The following is a 27,317-nucleotide window of genomic DNA, read 5'->3' on the forward strand; positions in this document are numbered from 1 at the left end:
GTCTGGGAGCCCTTTGCAGTCCAACAGGCCCTCATAATGCACAAGTCCACCTACTTTGGAGGTAGAAGTGGGACCCCTCATTCCTTGGGCCTTTGGTTGCCCCAATAGTATGTCCGCTCCTGTGTAACATGCAGAGCAGATGTGCTTCATAATAAGAACCCAGTCACCCCAATTATAGCCCCTAGACTCCAATGCAGAAGGTCTGCATGCTATAGAACCCATGCCAGTATGTATTTCTACTGTATCATTATTATTTTTTAAATTTTCCTGATTATTCTTTAGTTTATTATTATTATTATTATTTATTTTATATTTATAGTGTATCATTATTACTTATAATGTTTATGCTTTTTTATTTTCCTATGATTATTTAATTTACTACTATTATTATTATATATTTATAGTGTATCATTATTACTTATAATGTTTATGCTTTTTTTTCCCTGTGATTATTTTTTAATTTACTATTATTATTATTTATTTTATTATGTATTTATAGTGTTTCATTATTATTTATAATATATTTTTTCATTTTCCTGATTATTTGTTAGCTTATTATTATTATTATTTATTATATATTTATAGTGCATCATTATTACTTATAATGTTTATGCTTTTTTATTTTCCTGTGATTATTCTTTCATTTATTATTATTATTATTATTATTATTAATAATAATAATAATAATAATAATAATAATAATAATATTATGTATTATATTATTTATTTAGACTGTATAATTATTATTTATATATTTTTTTCATTTTCCGGATTATTCTTTAGTTGATTATTACTATTATTTATTATATATTTATAGTGTATCATTATTACTTATAATGTTAATGCTTTTTTTAATTTTCCTGTGATTATTTTTAGATTATTATTATTAATAATAATAATAATAATAATATTTATTCTATTATGTATTTATACTGTATCATTAGTATTTATATATTTTTTCATTTTCCTGATTATTTTTTAGTATATTATTATTATTTATATATTTATAACATTATTACTTAAAATGTTTATGCTTTTTTATTTTCCTGTGATTATTTTTTTTATTTATTATTATTTATTATATTATGTATTTATAGTGTTTCATTATTATTTATAATATACTTTTTTATTTTCCTGTGATTATTTTTTTTATTATTATTATTATTATTATTATTATTATTATTATTTATTATATTATGCATTTATAGTGTTTCATTATTATTTATAATATAATTTTTTTTCATTTTCCTGTGATTATTTTTCAGTTCATTATTACTTATCTTTCTTTTTCTTTTTCCTTATTATTACATTTCCCAGATCCATGTTCGTTTCTGGGCTGAATCTCCATATAGCACGGCTCACAGACAGGCCGTATTGATCTCCCTTCCTCCCCCATACATACGGCCGGTAACACAAGCAATAATCTTGATGCTGGTCCTAAGTGGAGACACTTTACTCCGTCACCTTAACATCTGATTTCGGCTGTGGGGGTGGGAGGAGGGGAAAGGGAACAAAAAGAAGCCTGTGCACACAACCACATGTGGCTGATGACGGCATTTTCCTTTTTTTTAATTATATTATTGTATATGATTCTAATTGTCTTTATTGTTATATGAGATTATTGCTGCTTTCTGTTGAGATATTGACTTTCTGTTTATTAGAACACGAAATGTCAGGCGTCCGTTGGTTAATATGAAAAATGTCAGTGTTTCCCCCTAAATGTCAGTAGACGCCACTCCAGGTTAGTGTCATTTGAAAATGGGGTCACCCTTAAAGGGAATCTGTCAGCAGGTTATTACTATGTAATCTGAGATCAGCATGATTTAAAGGCAGAGACCCTGATTCCAGTGATGTGTCACTTACCGGGCTGCTTGGTGCAGTTTTGACAGAATCTCTTTTTTATCTGCTATAGATGGAAGCAGTGCTCAGAGTGCTGAGCTGCATATAACCCTGCCCACATCCCTGATTGGCAGCTTCTTTATTTGTAATAAAGACTATTATTATTGGTTGATCCCACTAGTGTGCATATCTATCCTCTTTTTTGTTTTCTGTGTTTTTTATATGCACGTGGTAGATCCCTGTGTAATATATTTGTTGCGGTGCCCGCCTCCTCTCTGCTTTTGCGCTTTGATTGGCAGCTTCTTGTGTACACTGTATGCAACCTGCCAATCAGTGGTGGGGGCGGGGTTTCACAGATTAGCTGGACTGTCTGGCACGCGATACCTAGTCGTGCAGTGATAATCTCCTGCTGATAAAACACTGATTGTATTACTCACAGATTCCCTTTTAGAAGTGTGATTGTGACATGATATCTTACAATGTATTTTTATGCAATCGGCAATGAACCCTCTCTTACAGTCACAAGTCACTTTGTATCAGTCATTGCCTCCCCAAGCTAGATGTAAGCCATATTTAAAGGGGTGGCCTCATTGCAACAACTCTTATTAGTGCATATGAATTCACACTCACAACCTCCCCTTTAAGAGCTACAGATGAAAGCTGCTAACAGGGACTGACATGCAATGCTAAATTTCCATATAGCCCTATGCATTGAGTAAAGAGCAGACGGCAATGTGCCTGAGCCAAATCTGTTGTTTGCTGAGGGTCCTAGCAGACAACCCCTTTAACTAGAACGGAAAAAAATGACTAATAGTAAGGACTAAACAGAACTATTCACTTTAACCGAACAAAGTATCAAAACTAATCAAAGTAACATCCACCCAAGGCTTGTACAGTGCACCAAACCCTCAGCAGGACGCGGCAGCGATCAGGACAGAGCATGAAAAGATTCCCATGAAATGTGAGCGGCGTCTGATGCAGGATCCCGGCAGCTGTTTGGTAAAATCTTTGCTTTACCACCATATGGTCACTCCAGCCACTGCTGAAAATTTAATGAGGTCCTGGACTGATTATGGCTAATGGATTTTAAGTTGTTGTTTTTTTTCCTTCGGTTTGGCACATACTAAAATTCACAAAAAGTAGGACAATGGTGAAAAAAAAGCCTTGAGGAAGACTGGGGGCAATTCTGTCTATGTAGTTTCTATCAGTATCCAAACTTTTTTTTCATCACAAATCCATTTGTTTTGTTTAAAGGGAATGTCCTCCTGTAAACGCCATTGTGTTTATAGGATGAGAATTCTGTGCTGATTATCTTTGTAATAATATCTCTTGAGTGGAGGACAGAGGAGCCTCTTAAAGAAGTTACAGGTCTGTGAGAGCCAGAAATCTTGCATGTTTTTAAGTGACCAAATACTTATTTTCCCACCATAATTTGCAAAATAAATCTTGCCAAATCAGACCAGGGGATTTTCTGGATTTGTTTTCTCATTTTGACTCTCATAGTTGTGGTCTACCTATGATGTCAATTACAGGCCTCTCTCATCTTTGTAAGTAGGAGAACTTGCACAATTGGTGGCTGACTAAATGCTTTTTTTCCCCAATGTAGATAGGCAATTCATAGATAGATGATATATAAAAGATATATAGATGATAGATAATAGATAGAGAATAGATAGATAACACTGGTCAACAGCATTTTTGGTGCCAAAGATATTTCATCGAATTTAGGGTATTTTTGGGGTGCTGATTCTGAATATGCTATCAGTTTTGCCAGATTGGCTCAAGTTTTTGAGATTTTTGGTATCTTATTTATAGCACTTGTTGGTAAATGCGACGCATCATCTCATTAATTTCTTTGGATTAGTACTTGAACTGAGCAGTTCTCAATATAGTTTTGTGTTAATTAGTGTTCTAAAAGTTTGTTCATAGCTTGATTTTTGCACTAACTTTATGTTGTTGTCTGTTTTCCAGTGAAAAGCATGAACTCATCAAGAAGAAGTTGTCTTAACGATCCAGACTCATTCTGTTACATTTGTGGTGAATACACACTGCCAAAACATAGAAGAAACATAACAGACTTCGTAAAAAAAAGTGTATTTTGCCTATTTTGGGGTTATGCTTGGGGACCAAGACAAGTTTTGGGCACCACACATAGTGTGCAAAGCATGTATCGAATTATTACGAAAATGGAGCAAAGGACAAAGAAAAAGCTTCAAATTTGGTGTTCCAATGGTGTGGAGAGAGCCAAAAAATCATCATGATGACTGTTATTTATGGTAAACACAGGTACAGGCACATCTTCACAATGAGGGACAGGCCTTCTTGCAGATTCCATGTTACTCCCATTTTCGTTTCTTATGCTTATTGAATCCTTGCACTTGCACTGCACAGAAATAACAGTCATCATGATGATTTTTTGGCTCTCTCCACACCATTGGAACACCAAATTTGAAGCTTTTTCTTTGTCCTTTGCTCCATTTTCGTAATAATTCGATACATGCTTTGCACACTATGTGTGGTGCCCAAAACTTGTCTTGGTCCCCAAGCATAACCCCAAAATAAGCAAAATACACTTTTTTTACGAAGTCTGTTATGTTTCTTCTATGTTTTGGCAGTGTGTATTCACCACAAATGTAACAGAATGAGTCTGGATCGTTAAGACAACTTCTTCTTGATGAGTTCATGCTTTTCACTGGAAAACAGACAACAACATAAAGTTAGTGCAAAAATCAAGCTATGAACAAACTTTTAGAACACTAATTAACACAAAACTATATTGAGAACTGCTCAGTTCAAGTACTAATCCAAAGAAATTAATGAGATGATGCGTCGCATTTACCAACAAGTGCTATAAATAAGATACCAAAAATCTCAAAAACTTGAGCCAATCTGGCAAAACTGATGACATATTCAGAATCAGCACCCCAAAAATACCCCAAATTCATTAAAATATTTTGGACACCAGAAAAAAATTTTTTTTTTGTTGACCTGTGTAATAGAATGATAGATAATAGATAGATAGATAGATAGATAGATAGATAGATAGATAGATAGATAATAGATATATATATATATAATAGATAGATGATAAATATAATATAGATAGATAATAGATAGATAATAGATGGATAGATAATAGATAGATAATAAATAGATAATAGATAGATATATGATAGATAATAGATAGATAATAGATGGATAGATAATAGATAGATATATGATAGATAATAGATAGATGATAGATAGATAGATAGATAGATAGATAGATAGATAGATAGATAGATAGATAGATAATAGATGATAGATAGATCTGGAGTGAGACTCCGGCTCTGTCTTGGGGCTGATCTGTTTGGAGCTTTCTGCGGCACCTGATGCTTCATGGTCGGTTGGGCGCAGTGCACATTACGCCTGTGATGTGAGGTTGCAGTTATGTCGCCGGCAGATAATGGCTTTCTTGTAGATACCAGGGGAGGTTACAATCTTTCACATCTTGCTGTTTTTTTCGGCTCCTAAGGTAAATAATTGAAATGGGCAGAAATAGCGATGAGGTGGAGACAGGGCCGCCATCAGGGCATTACAGGCATTACTGCTGTATGGGGCCCGGTCAGCAGCAGTGCACAGAGGGGCCCGCAGATCCGGGGCCCCACTGCTGTGCTTCTACTGATCGGGCCCCATCATGCACTAAAATACTGTGCACTGCGGCGCACATGTCGGCGCTGGGGCCCGGGAGCCTTCTTGGAGCTGTGCACGGCCGTCTTACCTAGTCGGCTGCACAGCTCCTGCTCGGCTGTAGCTAGAATGTATGGGCTCCCTGCAGGTCCTGACTGCAGCCCATCCATTCTAGCCAGTAGCGTAGGGGGGGGGGGCAGAGGGGGCCATCGCCCCGGGCCCTGTCACATGAAGGGGCCCACCGGGAGCCAGGGCCACTTCTGTGACGAGGCAGAACACCGCATAGGAGCAGAGCAGTATAATGTCTGCTCCCGTCTGACAAGCTGCAGGCTGGCTACTAGCACAGTGACGGCTGCAGAGTCTCCCCCCTGAAGTGAATGGTTTCGCCCCTCTGACCTGATCATGAAGCTTTCCCCGGCTGCAGTTTTCTTCACTCTGTGCACGCTGGGATTGGCTCAGGAACGCTGGGTCCTAGTGCCCAGCCCACACCCTGCATTTCACTGACACTTCCTGGTCCTGCCTGCAGTGCAAACTTTATCAGTAAGTGCTGGGGATCGGACATTTTAGGTTTATTAAATTCAGGTATGTCACTATGAGACCCTTGGGGTATTGTGGGGGCTGAAAGTGGGTGAGGGGGGACAGGGTACTGGGGGGTGAATGTGAGCCCATGGGGGTATTGTGGGGGAGGGGAGACAGGGCACTGAGGGGTGGATGTGAGACGATGGGGGTATTGTGGGGGAGGGGGACAGGTCACTGGGGGCTGAATATTATAATGTTATGTTATGATAGTATATGTACGGGGAGGCTGGAGATGGGGGGTAGGGGGCCTTTGATACGTACCACCTGGGTATTTTATGAGTGTTAGTATAAGGAGCCCCCATACAGTAACCAAGACCTGCATCACATTTACAGCACCACTTCCAGGTGCTGAAAATCCTCGTCCCCGGCCCCCTGTCTGATACTCACCTTCTGGCGTCTTCATCTGTTTTAGGCTACGTTCACATGTGCGTTGTGCACCGCAGCGTCGGCGACGCAACGCACAACGCAAATGTGAACGAATGCACAACGCAGCGTTTTGTGACGCATGCGTCCATTTTTGCATGGTTTTTGGGCGCAGAAAAAACTGCAACTTGCTGCGTCCTCTGTGCCCTGACGCATGTACCACAGCGACGCATGCGTCAAAAAACGCAAGTGCAACGCATGTCCATGCGCCCCCATGTTAAATATAGGGGCGCATGACGCATGCGGGGACGCTGCAGCGCCGAACGCAAATGTGAACGTAGCCTTAGTCTCTTCTTGGCTCCGTCTCCTGCAGTTTGTGGCCTGTCCGAGGCTCCAGTGTTTCATGGAGCAGCGCAGAGGTCACTAATCAGTGTGAGTCTATGGGAGCCTCGTTCTGGCCTCGTTCTCACTCTCAGGCTATGTGCACACGGTGCGGATTGGCCGCTGCGGATCTGCAGCAGTTTTCCATCTGGTTTACAGTACCATTTAAACCTATGGAAAGTCAAATCCACAGTGCACATGGTGCGGAAACGCTGCATTGTATTTTCCGTAGCATGTCAATTCTATTTGCAGATTCCGCAGCATTTTACACCTGCTCCTGTATAGGATTCCGCAGGTGGTAAAACGCAGGTGAAATCTGCACAAAAAACACAGGAAATCCGCAGTAAATCCGCAACAAAGTGCACATAGCCTCATAGTCTTACATTGAGCGCTTTTGACATAGCTTCTAACTTCTGGCCTGTCAGAAGCTGCGCTCACAAGTTTGAGCAGCGGCACTGCAGCAGTGACACAAAATACTGAATACGCCGGAGGATGAGTAAATGTCCATCATACTGTGTGTACGGGAGCTGCGGGTCCATCATACTGTGTATAAGGTAGCTGTGTACACATCATACTGTGTATAAGGGAGCTGCGGGCCCATCATACTGTGTATAAGGGAGCTGCGGGCCCATCATACTGTGTATAAGGGAGCTGCGGGCCCATCATACTGTGTATACGGTAGCTGTAAGTCCATCATACTGTGTATACGGTAGCTGTAAGTCCATCATACTGTGTATACAGGAGCTGTGGGCCCATCATACTTTTATAAGGGAGCTGGGGGTCCATCATACTGTGTATACGGGAGCTGTGAATCCATCATACTGTGTATACGGGAGCTGCGGGCCCATCATACTGTGTATAAGGAAGCTGTGGGCACATACTGTGTATAAGGGAGCTGGGGGTCCATCATACTGTGTATACGGGAGCTGTGGGCCCATCATACTCTGTATAAAGGAGCTGGGGTCCATCATACTGTGTATACGGGAGCTGCGGGCCCATCATACTCTGTATAAAGGAGCGCGGGCCCATCATACTGTGTATACGGGAGCTGCGGGTCCATCATACTGTGTATACGGGAGCTGCGGGTCCATCATACTGTGTATACGGGAGCTGCGGGTCCATCATACTGTGTATAAGGGAGCTGGGGGTCCATCATACTGTGTATACGGGAGCTGCGGGCCCATCATACTCTGTATAAAGGAGCTGGGGTCCATCATACTGTGTATACGGGAGCTGCGGGTCCATCATACTGTGTATACGGGAGCTGCGGGTCCATCATACTGTGTATAAAGGAGCTGCGGGCCCATCATACTATGTATACGAGAGCTGGGGTCCATCATACTGTGTATACGGGAGCTGTGGGCCCATCATACTGTGTATAAGGGAGCTGCGGGCCAATCATACTGTGTATAAGGGAGCTGTGGGCCCATCATACTGTGTACAGGAGAACTGTGAGGGACATCATACTGTTTGACGGGAGCTGCGGGCCCATCATACTGTGTATAAGGGAGCTGCGGGCCCATCATACTGTGTATAAGGGAGCTGCGGGCCCATCATACTGTGTATAAGGGAGCTGCGGGTCCATCATACTGTGTATACGGGAGCTGCGGGTCCATCATACTGTGTATAAAGGAGCTGCGGGCCCATCATACTATGTATACGAGAGCTGCGGGCCAATCATACTGTGTATACGGGAGCTGTGGGCCCATCATACTGTGTATAAGGGAGCTGCGGGCCAATCATACTGTGTATAAGGGAGCTGTGGGCCCATCATACTGTGTACAGGAGAACTGTGAGGGACATCATACTGTTTGACGGGAGCTGCGGGCCCATCATACTGTGTATAAGGGAGCTGCGGGCCCATTATACTGTGTATAAGGGAGCTGCGGGCCCATCATACTGTGTATAAGGGAGCTGCGGGCCCATCATACTGTGTATAAGGGAGCTGTGGGCCCATCATACTGTGTACAGGAGAACTGTGAGGGACATCATACTGTTTGACAGGAGCTGCCGGCCCATCATACTGGGTATAGGAAACTGTGAAGGCATATTGTGCATATGGGAGCTGTTGGCCCATTACACTGTATATAGGGGAGCTCTGGGGGGCATTATACTTTCTATAGTGGAGTTCTGTCAGCATTATACTGTGTATAGGGGAGCATTGGGCTCATCTATAGGGGAGCAGTGGGAACATCATACTGTGTAAATAGGGGAGCAGTGAGAACATCATACGGTGTATCGGGGAGTTATAGAATCATCATACTGTGTATAGGGGAGCTGTGGGGGCCTTATACTGTGTATATGGAAGCTTTAAGCTCACCATACTGTGTATAATGGAGCAGTACATGGGGGAACTTAGGGGACATTATTAAATGTTAAGTGGGCACTTAAGCATCATTGTTATAGGGACACTCGGAGTATTGTGACCATCAAAGTTGCATATGGTCACAATATGGCGGTAAAGTTAATGTTCGTTTTTGTATATAGATTTATTTTCAATAACAGTAGGGTCATATTCTGAGGTTCCCCTATATTCACAACTAGAGTGCGCAACCGTCGCTGTAATCAGGGTTAGCTGGTTAGGGGCCCACTCAGATGTTTCGCCCCCCCTAAGTTGAAACCCTAGCTACGCCTCTGATTCTAGCAGTCTCAGTAGTGAATGTGCTAGAATGTAGGGGCTCCTGTCAGGTCCTCTCAGCAGCCCATACATTCTAGCTGCTGTTTCACTGCTGGAAACACTAGACGCCCCGGAACGACTGAGGTAAGTATAAAAAACATTTTTATTTTTGTTTTTTTAAATGGGTGAGGTGGGTGAGAGTGAGACTGCGGATGATGAAGTGTGTTTAAGGGGGCACTGCGCATGATGAAATGATAGGGGGCTGCAGATGATGAAGTGTGGTTGAGGGGGCACTGCGCATGATGAAATGATAGGGGGCTGCAGATGATGAAGTGTGTTTGAGGGGGCACTGCGCATGATGAAATGATAGGGGGCTGCAGATGATGAAGTGTGTTTGAGGGGGCACTGCGCATGATGAAATGATAGGGGGCTGCAGATGATGAAGTGTGGTTGAGGGGGCACTGCACATGATGAAATGATAGTGGGCTGCAGATGATGAAGTGTGTTTGAGGGGGTACTGCACATGATGAAATGATAGGGGGCTGCAAATGATGAAGTGGGGGTGATGGGGACTGCAGATGATGAAGTGGGGGTGATGGAGACTGCAGATGATGAATTGTGTTTGAGGGGGTACTGCACATGATGAAATGATAGGGGGCTGCAAATGATAAAGTAAGGGGGACTGCAGATGAAGTGAAGGGGATAGGGGACTAAATGATGAAGTAAGGTGGACTGCAAATGATGAAGTGGGGGTGATGAGGACTGCACATCAAGTGAGTGTGAGGGATGGTGGACAGCAATTGAATTGAAGGTGGGGGTGGGGAGAGCCAATGGTATATTGAAGGTAGGGAGAGCAAATAATGAATTTTGAGGGTGGGGAAGAGCAGTTGATAATGAATAGAAGGTGGGAGAGAGAGAAGACATGACAATGAATTGAGGCAGAAGGGGCATGTAACTATAATGAATCGAAGTTAGGGTTAGTGCGGGAGGTACATAGTGGGATCGTTGAGGATAAAGTGACTGGAAATAAATTGGGGGAAAGAGTACAGGTGCTAATTAATTTATATATTAAATGGGGAAAGTGGCTATGTATAGCTAGAAGGGGCTCAGTGGCGTATTATAATTTATATTTGGAATGGTGGGTTGCATAATAACCAATTACAGTAAATATTAATGGTGGGTGAATGTCTGTATTCAGATGTGTAGTGTAGAAGAAAGGAAAAAAGTGGGGAATGTGCTCTGGAAGCGGTGCTCTAGATAACGGTTATTTTATGCAGAGACGAGTCCTGGCTGAAAGAAGTGATGGCGGTCTGCGCTGGATTAAAAAGAAACGCAAAGATGAAGGACTTCAGCTAGAGACATCACTGGTGAGTCAGTATGTTACCTGTACACTGACACCATACACTATATACTGTATACAGAGCTCCTGTGTATCATGTCACTTGTGATCCCTATATTACCTATACACTGACACCATACACTGTATACAGAGCTCCTGTGTATCAGGTCACTAGTGATCCCTGTATTACCTATACACTGACACCATACACTGTATACTGTATACAGAGCTCCTGTGTATAATGTCACTGGTAATCACTATATTATCTGTACACTAAACACTATATACAGAGCTCCTGTGTATAATGTCACTAGTGATCACTGTATTACATGTACACTGACACTATATATAGAGCTCCTGTGTATAATGTCACTGGTGATCCCTGTATTACCTGTACACTGACACTATATATAGAGCTCCTGTGTATAATGGCATCAGTGACCACTGTATTACCTGTACACAGACACTGCATACTAAGTACAGATCTCCTATGTATAATAGCACTTATGGTGATAGTATTTTTTTTTTATTAATCAGTTTTGTACTATTCAGTCACAATGTGGTGGTAATATGTTGTCCGGCCATGGTGTGGCGGTATTTGTTCCTTGTATGTGCTATTATTTGGTCACTATGTGGTGGTAATATGTGGTCTGGTCATGGTGTGGTGGCATTTGTTCCTTGTACGTGCTATTATTCGGTCACCGTGTGGTGGTAATATGTGGTCTGGTCATGTTGTGTTGGTATTTGTTCCTTGTATGTAGTTGGTCACCATGTGGTGGTAATATGTGGTCTGTACATGCTGCTGTGGTATTTGTCCCTTGTATGCGATATTGTTCAGTCACTGTGGTGGTAATATGTGGTCTGCACATGGTGTGGTGGTATTTATTCCTTGTAGATAGTATTATAGGTCACTATGTGGTGATAATGTGGTGTCTGGTCATGGTGTTGTGTTATTTGTCCCTTGTATGTGGAATTATTGGTCATTTGAAAAATTGAAAAATAAATAAAAATATACCTAAATTGTATTGCATATTTTAACAAATGTTTAATAAGTTAGAGTAGAGTAGGGCCCGGCCAAAAGAGTCTACCTTGTCATTGTGGCAGATTAAAAAAACCTTTTGGCCAAAACAAAATCTGCTGGCTATGTGTGTGATCTGGTGATGGGAACTGTTAATGTGTGATTGGTGAGAAGTGTAGTTTTTCCAAGAGTCAGCGGTGGTGCTGTAGACAGTTCGAGGTTTGGAGGCGGGGCTGGGGTGGAGCCTGGGCGGAGTCTTAAGGGGGCCCCGAAAATGTTGCCAGTATGGGGCCCCGAAATTTCTAGTGGCAGCCCTGGGTGGAGACCGGCCCGCGGACATCTGCTGCTGGGGTGAATTATTCAGGGGGTATGGAGTAACGACCGCCCCTGTCTCCCTCCATTCTCTCCCTTCCTCTATTGTGACTTTTTTCCCATTTTATTGATCTGATAGATGAGGTTGATGGTCTGATTTATCGGTGTGCGCCCGACCTCTGCCGCCCTGGTTACACCGTCCATTTCTCATGTAGTCACAGCCACAAGGGTTGTGAGTTTTTCAGACAGGTGTTGGGAAAATATCCCCCCCAAATGACTATTTTGGGGGTGGTTTTGACATCCCCTGTCTCTTTTGTAGTCTCTTTCTGCTCTGACTTTGAAAAATCAAGACTGTTTGCAATTGTCATTAGCCGCTAATTGGGGGGATCCTGAGCGAGGGACCCCACCCCTGTGATATTCATTGTGCCCCCATAAGTTATAGGAAAAGGGGGTGACTGCTCTTCCGGGGACAGGTATCCAATAGTTTAACATCAAAGTATTCAAAACAAGAGCCGGAGACTTTCTCACTTTTGTACTTTTGAATGCAATCAATTGTTCCCTGTTATCAGCCATGTAAATAAAAAGTTTACAAAAATATCTGCCCCTCCCCCAGTATCATAACTCTTTATCACCTAAGTCTCCCAAACTAGAGGATCTGACAAATCTGTTCATTATACACTACCACATGGAATTTAAATACTATGTAATGCCTGATTTCTCCTGTGGGGGGCGCTGAAGAGAAATCAACCACTTAAAGAGGAACTGTCAATTCAATTTTTATTTCCTAAATCAATACTACACGTGAAAATAAGAAACCTTGTAATTTATCTTATCACGGAAATTCTTGTAATAAACCGTGTAGATAAGCGGAGGCCGAGACATCTGCGAGTTCTCCCCAAAGTCTCCTGTCACTGACATAAGGCGCTGATGAGTAATGGAGGCAGCGTTCGGGGAGAGCAATTCACTAATCAAATTCTAGCACGTAACTATTGTCACCAGGATTGGGAAGAGGCTTTTAATACTAAAAATGCGACCTGTCAACACGTCAGGGAGCGCAGCTCTGAGGTCACCGCACTATACTGCTGTCACCTGTACACCTAACAGGAAGGATTCTCCTCTGCACTGACTACAACCACTATACACGCACAATGATGGGCGCAGCCCTCATCTATTTTTTGTAGAATATTTAAAAATTCTAAACCTTGCATACAAATACCCGACCACAACCATCTGAAGTGTTCTCACTTTTTCAAGAAAGATATGTATTATTATTATTGTTATTATTATTATTATTTAATTATATTATTATTATTATTATTATTATTAATAAATAATTATATATTATATTATTATTAATTATATATTATTATTCAATTATGTATTATTATAATTATTATTCTTAATTATATATTATTTAATTATATTATTATTAATAATAATTAATTATATATTATTATTTAATTATGTATTATTATTATTATAATTCTTTTTATTATTAATATTATTATTATTTATATATATAAATTATGTTGGTATAGCATCATATTTATAACAATAATAAAATTATATATAACTTATTTTAGTATATTATTATTATTATTATTATTAATAATTATATATTTTATTATATATTATTATTGTTATTAATAATTGTATATTATTAATAATATTATTATTAGTATTGTTATTAAATAATTATATATTATTATTTAATTATATATTACTATTATTATTATTGATTTTATATATATAAATTATGTTTATAAAATGTTTATGCATTATATTTATAAGAATAATAAAATTACATATAGCTTATTTTAATATATCATTATGTTTGTAGTATTATTATATTTCTATTACTATTATTATTACTATTATTGACAATAATAATAATACTAATAATATACCAACATTATATATAAAAACACTAAAAATAATGATACAAAAATACTATAAAATGTTTGAAATTTGTGGCCCTTGTTACAAGCATTAATATATTATTATACATGATGTCGTGCTTACAGTAAATCTAACGGAATACGGCCGTTGATGACGTCAGAAGTACCTGGTGTGCGGGACAAGGCACTAAATTGGCCCTGCACCCTGTCAAGTATCCACCTACTATGCTCCACAGATGCTGCGGTGGTTGATGATCTGATTGAAGCAGTTTAACCCCTTAGATGCTAAAGGTGGACAGTGGCCGCTGCATCTAAGGGGTTATAACGAGGGATAAATGCCATTGGATCCTTGCAGTGCAGACCTAATAATTTGTTATCAGGCAGCTGGGGGGCTATTTGGCCGACGTCAGGAATTCCATATATCTGACTCTAACCTTAGGCAGTCCATGACTGCCTGCAGCGTTCTGGATGCAAAAACATAATCAAGGGAAAATAGCGGAGAACATAAATTGGGCTAATAGTGACTACTTTCATGGGATTTGCAGTAAAGCCCCCTATAGATCCAATTGTGCCATTAATCCTCTAGCCTATCACTGCGCTTGGAAGGATTGCAGAATCAAAGGGGAAGAGGGGCAGTCACTCCGAAATGTCATGGAAAGGGGGCGACTGAAGGTAGCGAAGAGTAAACCTGCCAGAGGGTCAACACCAGGGCATAAGCAAGCAAGGCATGGAGGATCCTGCCCGGGGCCGTGATGTCCTTGTCTTATACAAGAGATGATACGGCACTAATAACGGGGGGTACGTACAGCAGGAAAAAGGGGACACGCTCTATGTTGGGCACTTTCTGTGTCGGGCACGTTCTATGTCAGGCACGTTCTGTGTCGGGCACGTTCTGTGTCGGGCACGTTTTATGTCAGGAACATTCTATGTCAGGCACGTTCAATGTCGGGCACCTTCTATGTCAGGAACATTCTATGTCGGGCACGTTCTATGTCGGGCACATTCTATGTCGGGCATGTTCTATGTTGGGTACGTTCTATGTCGAGCAATTTTTGTGTCGGGCAAGTTCTATGTTAGGAACATTCTATGTCGGGCATGTTCTTTGTCGGGCACGTTCTATGTTGGGTACGTTCTGTGTAGGGCACGTTCTGTGTCGGGCACCTTCTATGTCAGGAACATTCTATGTCGGGCACATTCAATGTCAGGCACGTTCTATGTTGGGCACCTTCTATGTCAGGATCATTCTATGTCACGCACGTTCTATGTCAGGCACGTTCTTTGTCGGGCACGTTCTATGTTGGGTATGTTCTGTGTCGGGCACGTTCTGTGTCAGGAACATTCTATGTCGGGCACTTTCTATGTCAGGAACATTCTATGTCGGGAACGTTCAATGTCAGGCACGTTCTATGTCAGGCACGTTCTATGTCAGGCACGTTCTATGTCGGGCACGTTCTATGTCGGGCACGTTCTATGTCGGGCACGTTCTATGTTGGGTACGTTCTGTGTCGGGCACGTTCTGTGTCGGGCACTTTCTATGTCAGGAACATTCTATGTCGGGAACGTTCTATGTCAGGCACGTTCTATGTTAGCACATTCTGTGTCGGGCACGTTCTATGTTGGCACATTCTGTGACGGGCACGTTCTATGTCGGGCACATTCTATGTCGGGCACGTTCTATGTCGGGCAAGTTCTATGTCGGGCAAGTTCTATGTCGGGCACGTTCTATGTCAGGTACGTTCTATGTCGGGCACATTCTTTGTCGGGCACATTCTATGTTGGGTACGTTCTGTGTCGGGCACGTTCTATGTTGGGTATGTTCTGTGTCGGGCACGTTCTGTGTCAGGAACATTCTATGTCGGGCACTTTCTATGTCAGGAACATTCTATGTCGGGCACGTTCTATGTTGGGTATGTTCTGTGTCGGGCACGTTCTGTGTCGGGCACTTTCTATGTCAGGAACATTCTATGTCGGGAACGTTCTATGTCAGGCACATTCTATGTTGGGCACCTTCTATGTCAGGATCATTCTATGACACGCACGTTCTATGTCGGGCACATTCTATGTCGTGCATCTTCTATGTCAGGAACATTCTATGTCAGGCACGTTCTATGTTGGGCACGTTCTATGTCAGGCACATTCTGTGTCGGGCACGTTTTATGTCAGGAACATTCTATGTCAGGCACGTTCTATGTCGGGCACCTTCTATGTCAGGAACATTCTATGTCGGCAAGTTCTATGTTGGATACGTTCTATGTCGGGCAATTTTTGTGTCGGGCACGTTCTATGTCAGAAACATTCTATATCGGGAACGTTCTATGTCGGGCATGTTCTATGTTGGGTACGTTCTATGTCGGGCACGTTCAATGTCGGGCACGTTCAATGTCAGGCACGTTCAATGTCGGGCACGTTCTATGTCAGGCACGTTCTATGTCAGGCACGTTCTATGTCAGGCACGTTCTATGTTGGGCACGTTCTATGTCGGGCATGTTCTGTGTCAGGCACGTTCTATGTTAGCACATTCTGTGTCGGGCACGTTCTATGTTGGCACATTCTGTGACGGGCACGTTCTATGTCGGGCACATTCTATGTCTGGCACGTTCTATGTTGGGCAAGTTCTATGTCGAGCACCTTCTATGTCAGGCACGTTCTATGTCAGGTACGTTCTATGTCGGGCAAGTTTTTTGTCGGGCACATTCTATGTCAGGCACGTTCTATGTCAGGCACGTTCTATGTCAGGCACGTTCTATGTCGGGCACGTTCTATGTTGGGCACCTTCTATGTCGGGCATGTTCTGTGTCAGGCACGTTCTATGTTAGCACATTCTGTGTCGGGCACGTTCTATGTTGGCACATTCTGTGACGGGCACGTTCTATGTCAGGCACGTTCTATGTTGGGCACGTTCTATGTCGGGCACATTCAATGTCAGGCACGTTCTATGTTGGGCACCTTCTATGTCAGGAACATTCTATGTCGGGCACGTTCAATGTCAGGCATGTTCTATGTTGGGCACCTTCTATGTCAGGAACATTCTATGTCAGGCACGTTTTATGCTGGGCACCGTCTATGTCAGGATCATTCTATGTCACGCATGTTCTATGTCGGGCACGTTCTGTGTTGGGCATGTTCTTTGTCGGTGGCGAAAAGCTGTACTGGGTTGATGGTATGGACGTAAAAAAAAAAAATCAGGTCAAAAACATGGGAAAGTGTGATGTGTGATGGGGTTAGGCAGCCCCCCAGAAAGCCATGTAATTTTGTAGTCCTCTATGGGTGGCGTTGATTTTGATGTTTTGCAATTTGACCCACTTTGCTAGCGAGGGAACGGAAAAGCGAACGGAATAAGATTACGCAAGATGAAATAAAGGCTTGGCGCAAGAAGCCGTAGCTCAGCGGTCAGTGAATTCTCCCGCCTTTGTGAAATAAAAAAAGTTACATCTCCTTCACTTGAATGTGTTTGTCCTGACGTTGGCAGCAAAACTGCCGGGAAGTACCGGATAGAAGACAAAAAAAACCTGCAATTTAGAAACCAATAGAGACATTGATGCCGCTGAGACCGGGCCCATGGGACTCTCCTTGGCAGGTCTCCTAAGCTCCACATACCACTTTTCATCCGGTTCGAAGAACATCCTTTTTGTTGGGAACTGGAAGCCATTTACATGGTGATTGGCACACGGGTCACATCTCCATTTCCAAGTTTCTTCCTAAAGATGCTGCGCTTTCCATTTAGATATCTGGTACAGTAGGTGACTCACATGATGAGACATTAGGTCAGTAAAGATGGATTTTTCTTTCTTAAGTACGTGTATTTTGGGCTAAAAATCATTTTTGCTAATGGGTTTCATTGAAAATTTTGCACCATTTTGGCTTTTACAAGCCTTTTGTTTCCCGGTACATTCTGATTTGGCCCCACCACTAACATTATCCAAGAGCAAAATCTGCACCGAATCGTGAGTTTTGGAAATACTGCGGATTGCATTGCAAAATGTGAAATCTGCACCAAACGTCATTTTACTCTGCAGATTTGTGACATCAGTTAGAAGAATGTCTATAGGAGATAAAATAACTAAAAACAACTATAAAATAGAAAAAATGTATAAACTGACAATTTTTCTATGAGATCTAAGGCTATTAAAGGGAATCAGTCAGCAGGTTTTTGCTATGTAATCTGACAGCAGCATGATGTGGGGAGAGAGACCCTGATTCCAGCGATGTATCACTTAGTTTACTGGGTGCAGTAGTTGTGATATAATCCCTGTTTTTTTCTGCTGCAGCTCTAGCAGAGCTCTGAATGCTGAGCTCTGTATAACTCCGCCCACACCAACGATTGGCAGCTTCCTGTGTACACTGTATATTGACAGAAATCTGGCGATCATTGGTTGAAGAGTGTGACCGTGAACGGGCCCATGTGAAAGAGGGACCTACCGACAGCAGCGCCTAATTCAACTGGATGTACATCCTCAGATGCGCATTCAGTTGAAATGTATTATGCACCTATGGAAGAAAATGCTGTGCAACGTTCACGCAACGAAAGGTTAGAAGAATTGTCTACTTATTTTTCTCTATTTTTAGATGTGTTGGAATATTATTATTGAAAAGGGCTTAGGATGGGGGACATTATATCAGGAAGGGGCATAGGATGGGAGGCATTATTACTGGAAGGGGCCCAGCATGGTGGAAATTATTATAGGATGGGGGACATTATACTACGAAGGGGTCCAGGATGGGGGAAAAAATAGGGGGCCTAGGAGGGGGGACATTATAAATGGAATGGGCACAGGATGGGTCCATTATGCCTGGAAGGGGACATTATTACTAGAAAGGTCTTGGAATGGTGACATGAAGGGGACCAGGATGGGAGAAATTATTACAGTATGGGGGACATTATACCAGGATGGGGAAAATATAAGAGGAAAGGGCCCAGGAAGGGGAAGATTACACTTGGAAGAGGCCCAGGGAGAGGAACATTATACTAGGAAGGGGCTTGGGATGGGGACATTATTATAGGAAGGCCTCAGGATGGGGGATACCATTAAATGGGGGGGTCAACACATATGTCTTTATAGCATCTAATACACTACAAGTGCTCATACATCTGACCAACATGAGGGTGGGGCCCAGGTCCAAATTTAGCACCAAGGCTCATCAGACTCTAGTTACACTACTGGTGAGAACATGGTTGGACCAGAGGGCCACGAGACATCAGGTCCTCTAATAATAATCTCCTGCTGATAAAACACTGATTTTATTGAAACAGGATAAGGATAAGGATAAGTGACACATCACTGGAATCAGGGCCTCTGCCCTTACATCATGCTACACTCAGATCACATAGCAAAAACCTGTAGACAGATTCACTTTAAACCTAGAAAATAAAATTATTGCTCATAAATAAAACAAAATCATGCAGATAAGTGCCCTCATTACCGATTCTTGTAGCTCCCTAATGATATTTAATAACGAGCATTAATTGGCTGATGTCATCCACATAATGATGCAGACTTCATTAATTACACAGGAGTCAGATACAGATATATGAGAATGGAGATCGTACAATGGGAGCATAGAGCCGACATAATATAATGTGAATTATCACTAATCCTGCTCTGCCCTCCATCCTACAGTATAGATGGTGGACAGGGGCCACACAGACAGGGTCGGGCTGGGACAAAAAAGCAGCCCTGCCACACAAACCCCACCAGCCCATATGCTATAACACTCCCCCCACCACCAATCAGAGCTTTACTATGTTGCGCCCCTCACTCTCCTAAAAGGAGATATTTGAAGAGCCACATGTGAATGGCGCCACAGTGCGTATGATCGACCACAGCTGCATTTACATTGGGCTCCACAGAGCTCCGATTTTCAAGATCATGGGGGTCCCAGCAGTCGGATCTCTAGCAATTGGAAAGTTATCCCCTATCCAGAGAAGAGCGGGTTACTTGGTATAATCCATTTAAACAGCTTTTCCAATATTTTATTTGACCATAGTAATACTGAAAATACTAAACCAATATTGACCCTCCCAAAGTCCAATGTCGCCTCTTCGACAACAGGACAGGAGAAGTGGTACTGTGCAGTGCATACAGGGCCGGCTTCAGGTTTTTGTGGGCTCCGGGTGAAAGATTCTCAGTGGGCCCCTTTTACACATACCACAACACATAATGCACAGATACGGCAGAGAAATATAGGTACAGTACAATGCCAAAGATTTCACTTCTTACATTACATGAGTGATAACTATTGTACAGTAGGTCAGAAACCAGACAGTACATTGCTCTATACAAAATAATGAGCCTCATATAATGCTCCATACAGTATTATGGGTACCACATAGTGCTCCATACAGTATAATGAGCCCCATATATTGCTCCATACAGTATTATGGGTACCACATAGTGCTCCATACAGTATAATGAGCCCCATATATTACTCCATACAGTATAATGAGCCCCATATAATGCTCCATACTGTATAATTAGTCCCATACATTGCTTCATACAAAATGATGAGCACCATATAATGCTCCATACAGTATAATGAGCCCCATATATTGCTCCATACAGAATGAGCCCCATATAATGCTCCATACAGAATAATGAGCCCCATATATTGATCCATACAGAATAATGAGCCCCATATATTGCTCCATACAGAATGAGCCCATATAATGCTCCATACAGTATAATGAGCCCCATATATTGCCCTATATAGTATAATGAGCCCCATATATTGCTCCATACAGTATTATGGGTACCACATAGTGCTCCATACAGTATAATGAGCCCCATTTATTGCTCTAGACAGTATTATGGGTACCACATAGTGCTTCATACAGTATAATGAGCCCCATATATAACTCCATACAGTATAATGAGCCCCATATAATGCTCCATACTGTATAATTAGCCCCATACATTGTTCCATACAAAATGATGAGCACCATATAATGCTCCATACAGTATAATGAGCCCCATATATTGCTCCATACAGTATAATCAGCCCCATATATTGCTCCATACAGATTGAGCACCATATAATGCTCCATACAGAATAATGAGCCCCATATATTGATCCATACAGAATAATGAGCCCCATATATTGCTCCATACAGAATGAGCCCCATATAATGCTCCATACAGTATAATGAGCCATATATTTCCCCATATAGTATAATGATCCCCATATATTGCTCCATACAGTATTATGGGTACCACATAGTGTTCCATACAGTATAATGAGCCCCGTGTATTGCTCCATACAGATTAATGAACCCCATATATTGCTCCATGCAGAATAATAAGCCCCATATATTGCTCCACACAGTATAATGAGCCCTATATAATGCTCCATAAAGTATAACGAGCCCCATATCATGCTTCATACAGTAAAATGAGCCCCATACCTGGCTCCATACAGAATAGGTCTCATATAATGCTCCATACAGAATATGATGGGCCCCATATAATGCTCCAGTATATGGTGGGCCCCGTATATTGCTCCAAACTCCAATCAAAATGAGCACCATATAATTCTTCATACAGTATATGATGGGCCCTATATATTGCTCCATACAGAATGAGCCCCATATAATGCTCCATACAGAATGAGCCCCATATATTGCTCCATACAGAATAATGGCCCCATAAAATGTTCCATACAGTATAATGAGCCCCATATATTGCTCCATACAGAATAAACCCCATATAATGCTTCATACAGTATTATGGGTACCACATAGTGTTCCATACAGTATAATGAGCCCTGTGTATTACTCCATACAGATTAATGAACCTTATATATTATTCCATGCAGAATAATGAGCCCTATATAATGCCCCATGCAGTATAATGAGCCCCATATATTGCTCCATGCAGTATAATGAGCCCCATATAATGCTCAAAAGACTATAATGAGCCCCATACCTTGCTCCATACAGAATGGGCCCCATATAATGCTTCAAACAGAATATGATGGGCCCCATATAATGCTCCAGTATATTGGTGGGCCCCGCATATTGCTCCAAACTCCAAACAGAATGGGCACCATAGAATGCTCCATATGTAATGGGCCCCATATGATGCTCCATATATAATGGGCCCCATATGATGCTCCAGTATATAATGGGCCCCATATTATGCTCTATACATAATGTTCCCCATATAATGCTCCAGTATATTGCTCAAAACATAAAAATAAATGACATCCTCCCCTCTCCTCGCTGGCCACTGCTCTGCACCGGACTCCTCAGCGTCGGTGTCTTCCGGCTCTCTGCACTGTGACTGTTCAGGCAGAGGGTGCACAGACCTGATGTCATAGCACCCTCTGACCTGAAACGTCACAGTCAGAAGACTCCGCAGTGGAGGAGCGGGATGAGGCTAGTATCGCAAGTGCCGGGGCCCTGACCAAGCGGGGGAGAGGTGGACTCTTTATTAGCCCATTTGGCAACATTTCAGTTCCACAGCAGATAAAGGTATGTTATTGCCACTGCTCCAAAAAATAAAGGGAACACTAAAATCCCACATCCTAGATATCACTGAATAAAATATTCCAGTTGTAAATCTTTATTCATTGCATAGTGGAATGTGTTGAGAACAATAAAACCTAAAAATTATCAATGTAAATCACAACTAATATCCCACGGAGGTCTGGAGTTGGAATGATGCTCAAAATCAAAGTGGAAAATGAAGTTACAGGCTGATCCAACTTCAGTGGAAATGCCTCAAGACAAGGAAATGATGCTCAGTAGTGTATGTGGCCTCCACATGCCTGTATAACCTCCCTACAATGCCTGGGCATGTTCCTGATGAGGCAACGGATGGTCTCCTGAGTCCTGAGGGATCTCCTCCCAGACCTGGACTAAAGCATCCGCCAACTCTTGGACAGTCTGTGGTGCAATGTGACGTTGGTGGATGGTGTGAGACATGTCCCAGATGTGTTCAATCGGATTCAGGTCTGGGGAATGGACGGGCCAGTCCATAGCTTCAATGCTTTCATCTTGCAGGAACTGCTGACACACTCCAGCCACATGAGGTCTGGCATTGTCCTGCATTAGGATGAACCCAGGGCCAACCACACCAGCATATGGTCTCACAAGGGGCCTGAGGATCTCATCTCGGTACTTAATGGCAGTCAGGCTACCTCTGGTGAGCACATGGAGGGCTGTGCGGCCCTCCAAAGAAATGCCACCCCACACCATTACTGACACACTGCCAAACCGGTCATGCTGAAGGATGTTGCAGGCAGCAAATCGCTCTCCACGGCGTCTCCAGACTCTGTCACGTCTGTCACATGTGCTCAGTGTGAACCTGCTTTCATCTGTGAAGAGCACAGGGCGCCAGTGGTGAATTTGCCAATCATGGTGTTCTGTGGCAAATGCCAAGCGTCCTGCACGGTGTTGGGCTGTGAGCACAACCCCCATCTGTGGACGTCGGGCACTCAGACCATCCTCTTGGAGTCGGTTTCTAACCGTTTATGCAGACACATGCACATTTGTGGCCTGCTGGAGGTCATTTTGCAGGGCTCTGGCAATGCTCCTCCTGTTCCTCCTTGCACTAAAGGCTGAGGTTGCCATCCTGCTGCTGGGTTGTTGCCCTCCTACAGCCCCTCCACGTCTCCTGGTGTACTGGCCTGTCTCCTGGTAGCGCCTCCAGCCTCTGGACACTATGCTGACAGACACAGCAAACCTTCTTGCCACAGCTCACATTGATGTGCCATCCTGGATGAGCTGCACTATGTGAGTCACCTGTGTGGGTTGTAGAGTCCGTCCCATGCTACCACATGTGTGAAAGCACAACCAATATTCAAAAGTGACCAAAACATTAGCCAGAAAGCATTGGTACTGAGATGTGGTCTGTGGTCCCCACCTGCAGAACCACTCCTTTATTGAGTGTGTCTTGATAATTGCCAATAATTTCCATCTGATCTGTTGTCTATTCCATTTACAGCATGTGAAATTGATTGTCAAACAGTGTTGCTTCCTAAGTGGACAGTTTGATTTCACAGAAGTTTGATTTACTTGGAGTTATATTCTGTTGTTTAAGTTTTCCCTTTTTTTGGGGCAGTGTATATATATATATATATATATATATATATATATATATATATATATATATATATATATATATATATATATATATATATATATATATATATATATATATATATACTGTATATATATATATATATTGTGATGCAGTGACCCGTTACAGCTAGGGGGCGCTGTAGGTGCTCCTCGGGATGTGCATGGAGGCGTATCTCTGATTATGATGGTGAAACAATGACCGGCAGGATTGTAAATGGCCGGTATGTGTCCCAGAGGGATTCTGCGCTGTAAGCCTGAAGTAATGTTGTTGTTCTGGGACCTGTAGTCCCACAAGTATTTGTATAGTTTGTAAAGGGAGGCTTGCAGGGTTAGTTGGAGAGCTGGGCGGGTCTGGCTAACCACACACACCTCTCACCCAGGGGGTGGGGTTACGGGTTTATAATGTGACCATGGTGTGGTCACATTATCTCTGTAATGAAGAGTGTGTAGATCCTAGATAGCTTGTGTGTTGGGAGATCCTGAGTGTGGAACAGATCCCTGAATAGCGCACTGAGAGGCGGTGGATCTGAGAGACTTGTGCATTGGGAGATCCTGGGAGTAGGATCAGATCCCTGAATAGCGCACTGAGAGAACTGTGTGTTGGACGGTCCCAAGTGGGGATGGACGTCCTGAAAAGGACACGCAGTGACCTGTGTGTTGGACGGTCCCAGGTGGGGACGGACGTCCTGAACAGCACATGCAGTGACCTGTGTGTTGGACGGTCCCAGGTGGGGACGGATGTCCTGAAGAGCACATGGAAAGGCCAAATGTATGCAGAGTCTGCAACGGCACTGCATTGATGGAGCTACAGCCCATCTGAGAATCTCGACTGTCAGGTGGCCTGGTGAGCAAGGCTCTGTCCGTGTCGGTGATCCCAGTTCGGCAGCTTCCCTAGAGGAGAGGGGACTGACAGGAGGTTAGCGTGTGGAGCAGGAGCTCCAGAAAGGTAACACTTGGGAAGTGGGCTATCATAGCGGCAGAGAAGTATCTGCCAGGGGAACAGACTGTTGGTGCTTGTTGTGTTCCATGGACATTGATCAACTGGTCGGCATACGGTCACCCATGGTAACTGGATGAAGTGAGAAGTCCGGCATGTTTATTGACTATGAGTTGAAGCCGTATAAAATGTATATAATGAACTGTGCATGACCCGGTTTATGCTGCATAAAATAAACCAGATAGACTGTTTAAGTGAAAAACCGTGCATGTCTGCGTTTATCCCGTTGCCAAGCGAGTGTCCCCCAACATATGCAGTAAGCGCTATCTTACTATATATAAAATATATGCACAACTCTACATTATACACTATATGAAGACAACATTATACTATATCCTATATTATGTTGCATACATCATATAGGTGATTCTGCTGTATATACTGTACATTATATAGGTGATACTGTGACTGGACTGTATCGTCGCAGTATTACCTATGTAACATATATACAGCAGAATTACCCATATATTGTATTTATAAGTCACAGTATCACCTGTATATTGTATATAGACTGCTATATATACATTATATAGGTGATACTGTGATTATACACAGATTTAGCAGCCAGTATAACCTATATAATGTATATACAGCAAACAGAACTCATAACTTAAGCCCCAGTCCCAGTGGGCAGCCTGCCTACAGCCAGGTGTGGACCAGGAAAAAAGCCAGGGAATAACATATTTTAATTTACACATGTTTCTGGGCTGGGAACAGTCACTCACCCACCAGACTGAACTATACAGCCGCCCGAGATTGCAGGCAGGCGAGGGTAGGAGCTCCGGACTCCCTGGGTGACAGTGTCCCTGATATGTTCAGTACTGCAGCCAGGGGCAGGACAGCAGAGCGCTCTCTCTCCACCCAGGTTCTTAACCCATGCTATGTGCAGTTTTAAAGGGCCGGTGGCAGGAAAAACGGGCCGGTGGCCGCATCATTGGGCGAGTGGCCGGATGAGGGGGCGCCGCCAGCCCGCAGGCCCACAATGCATTGCGGCTAGTGATGGGTAAAATGCGATTTTTGGGTGAGCCGACTCTTTTGGATCAGCTCACCAAAAAGAACCGGTTCTTTTGGCTCCCAAAATGGCTCTTCATTTTTTACCTTTGCATTTTAATTTACAGCCAAATTCTGGAATGTTTTAATCCATCATTTTAGCAAAAATCTTCACACATGGCCATTTATGACATAAAAGAGTATAATTTCCAGAATAACCAGATTTTATATTATTTGCTGTAAAAAGTAACAAACACAAAATCAACCTGCAAATCAGCAACAGAATACGACTTTGCACGTAGCCTTACAGTGACACATTTTAGGCCATGTTCACACTGGGCGGAATTGATGGTCTCAAGATGTGATAGCAACTTTAAGAATTGACACATACACTAATTCCAACAGTCTGTCACATAGAGTACAGTTTGTTTTTGTGAACTTTAATGTGAATGGGCAGGCAGGCTTGAGGGCAATGGGGGAGGCTAGGCTGTGAGTACTGCATGCATGCAGCAGGTGGCCGCAACGGGCAGGAGGATGCATTGTCAGTCTCCGCTTTGGGGTTGTGGCTAAATAGGATCAGTGACTGTCTGTGGAACTGGCAAGGAGCCGTTTAAAATTTATATGGCTCCTTGCCAGGAGCCGACTCATATGGTTCACTATAAAGAGCCGGCTCTTTGAGCCGGCTCATTCAGGAGCTACCCATCACTAATTGCGGCCCAGCAGGAAAATGGCCGGTTGGGCAGATTATCAATCCGGGCCTGCACACGGAGTCCTGTGACTGGGGTTCAGGGCAGCTGGTTTTGCAAGAAAAAGTGTGAACCTGAGCATTATTATACTTCAGTCATCAGCGTTGCCCATTTATGTAGCCTAGAAGGAGTAAAAAATAACAACTACTTGTAGTTTTGCTGCTTCTTGGTAATACGTCCCATAGTCATAATGTAGGCTACTGTGCATGGCAGCCTGTACTCTGCAGTGAGTAATTCAATGGCGCCTAGGAGACAGGACTGTCTTGAATATGGTCCTAGATTACAGGTGTCCCTTCACTACCTATACTCATCTCCTTTGTACGATTTATGGTTGGTAGAGTAGGACATCAACGTTGGGGTACGATTTCTTTTAAAGTTCTATTTATGGTTTTCTCACCCTTTGTCTGCCCACGCAGCTAAGTATATAGATTAATATGGCTGATAGCTGAAGAAGTGCCCGCCCAACGGCTATCCAAACTATAGGATTCAGG

General features: G+C 42.7%; 1 protein-coding gene across 5 annotated transcripts in view; it reads right to left on the reverse strand.

Annotated features, from left to right (window-relative positions):
- The window catches only part of L1CAM (L1 cell adhesion molecule), a 224,327-nt gene that overhangs the window by 71,746 nt on the left and 125,264 nt on the right, over nt 1-27,317 (reverse strand). The window contains exon 1 of one of the 5 annotated variants that reach the window (XM_077283638.1): nt 25,816-25,830. The exons of the other annotated variants lie outside the window; for them this stretch is intronic. The gene's annotated coding sequence lies outside the window, so the exon portion shown is untranslated. Of the gene's footprint in view, nt 1-25,815; nt 25,831-27,317 lie in introns of those variants that run through there. 5 annotated transcript variants of the gene reach the window in all.

The sequence above is a fragment of the Ranitomeya variabilis genome, chromosome 2 (assembly GCF_051348905.1).
Source record: "Ranitomeya variabilis isolate aRanVar5 chromosome 2, aRanVar5.hap1, whole genome shotgun sequence".
Lineage (NCBI taxonomy): Eukaryota > Metazoa > Chordata > Amphibia > Anura > Dendrobatidae > Ranitomeya > Ranitomeya variabilis.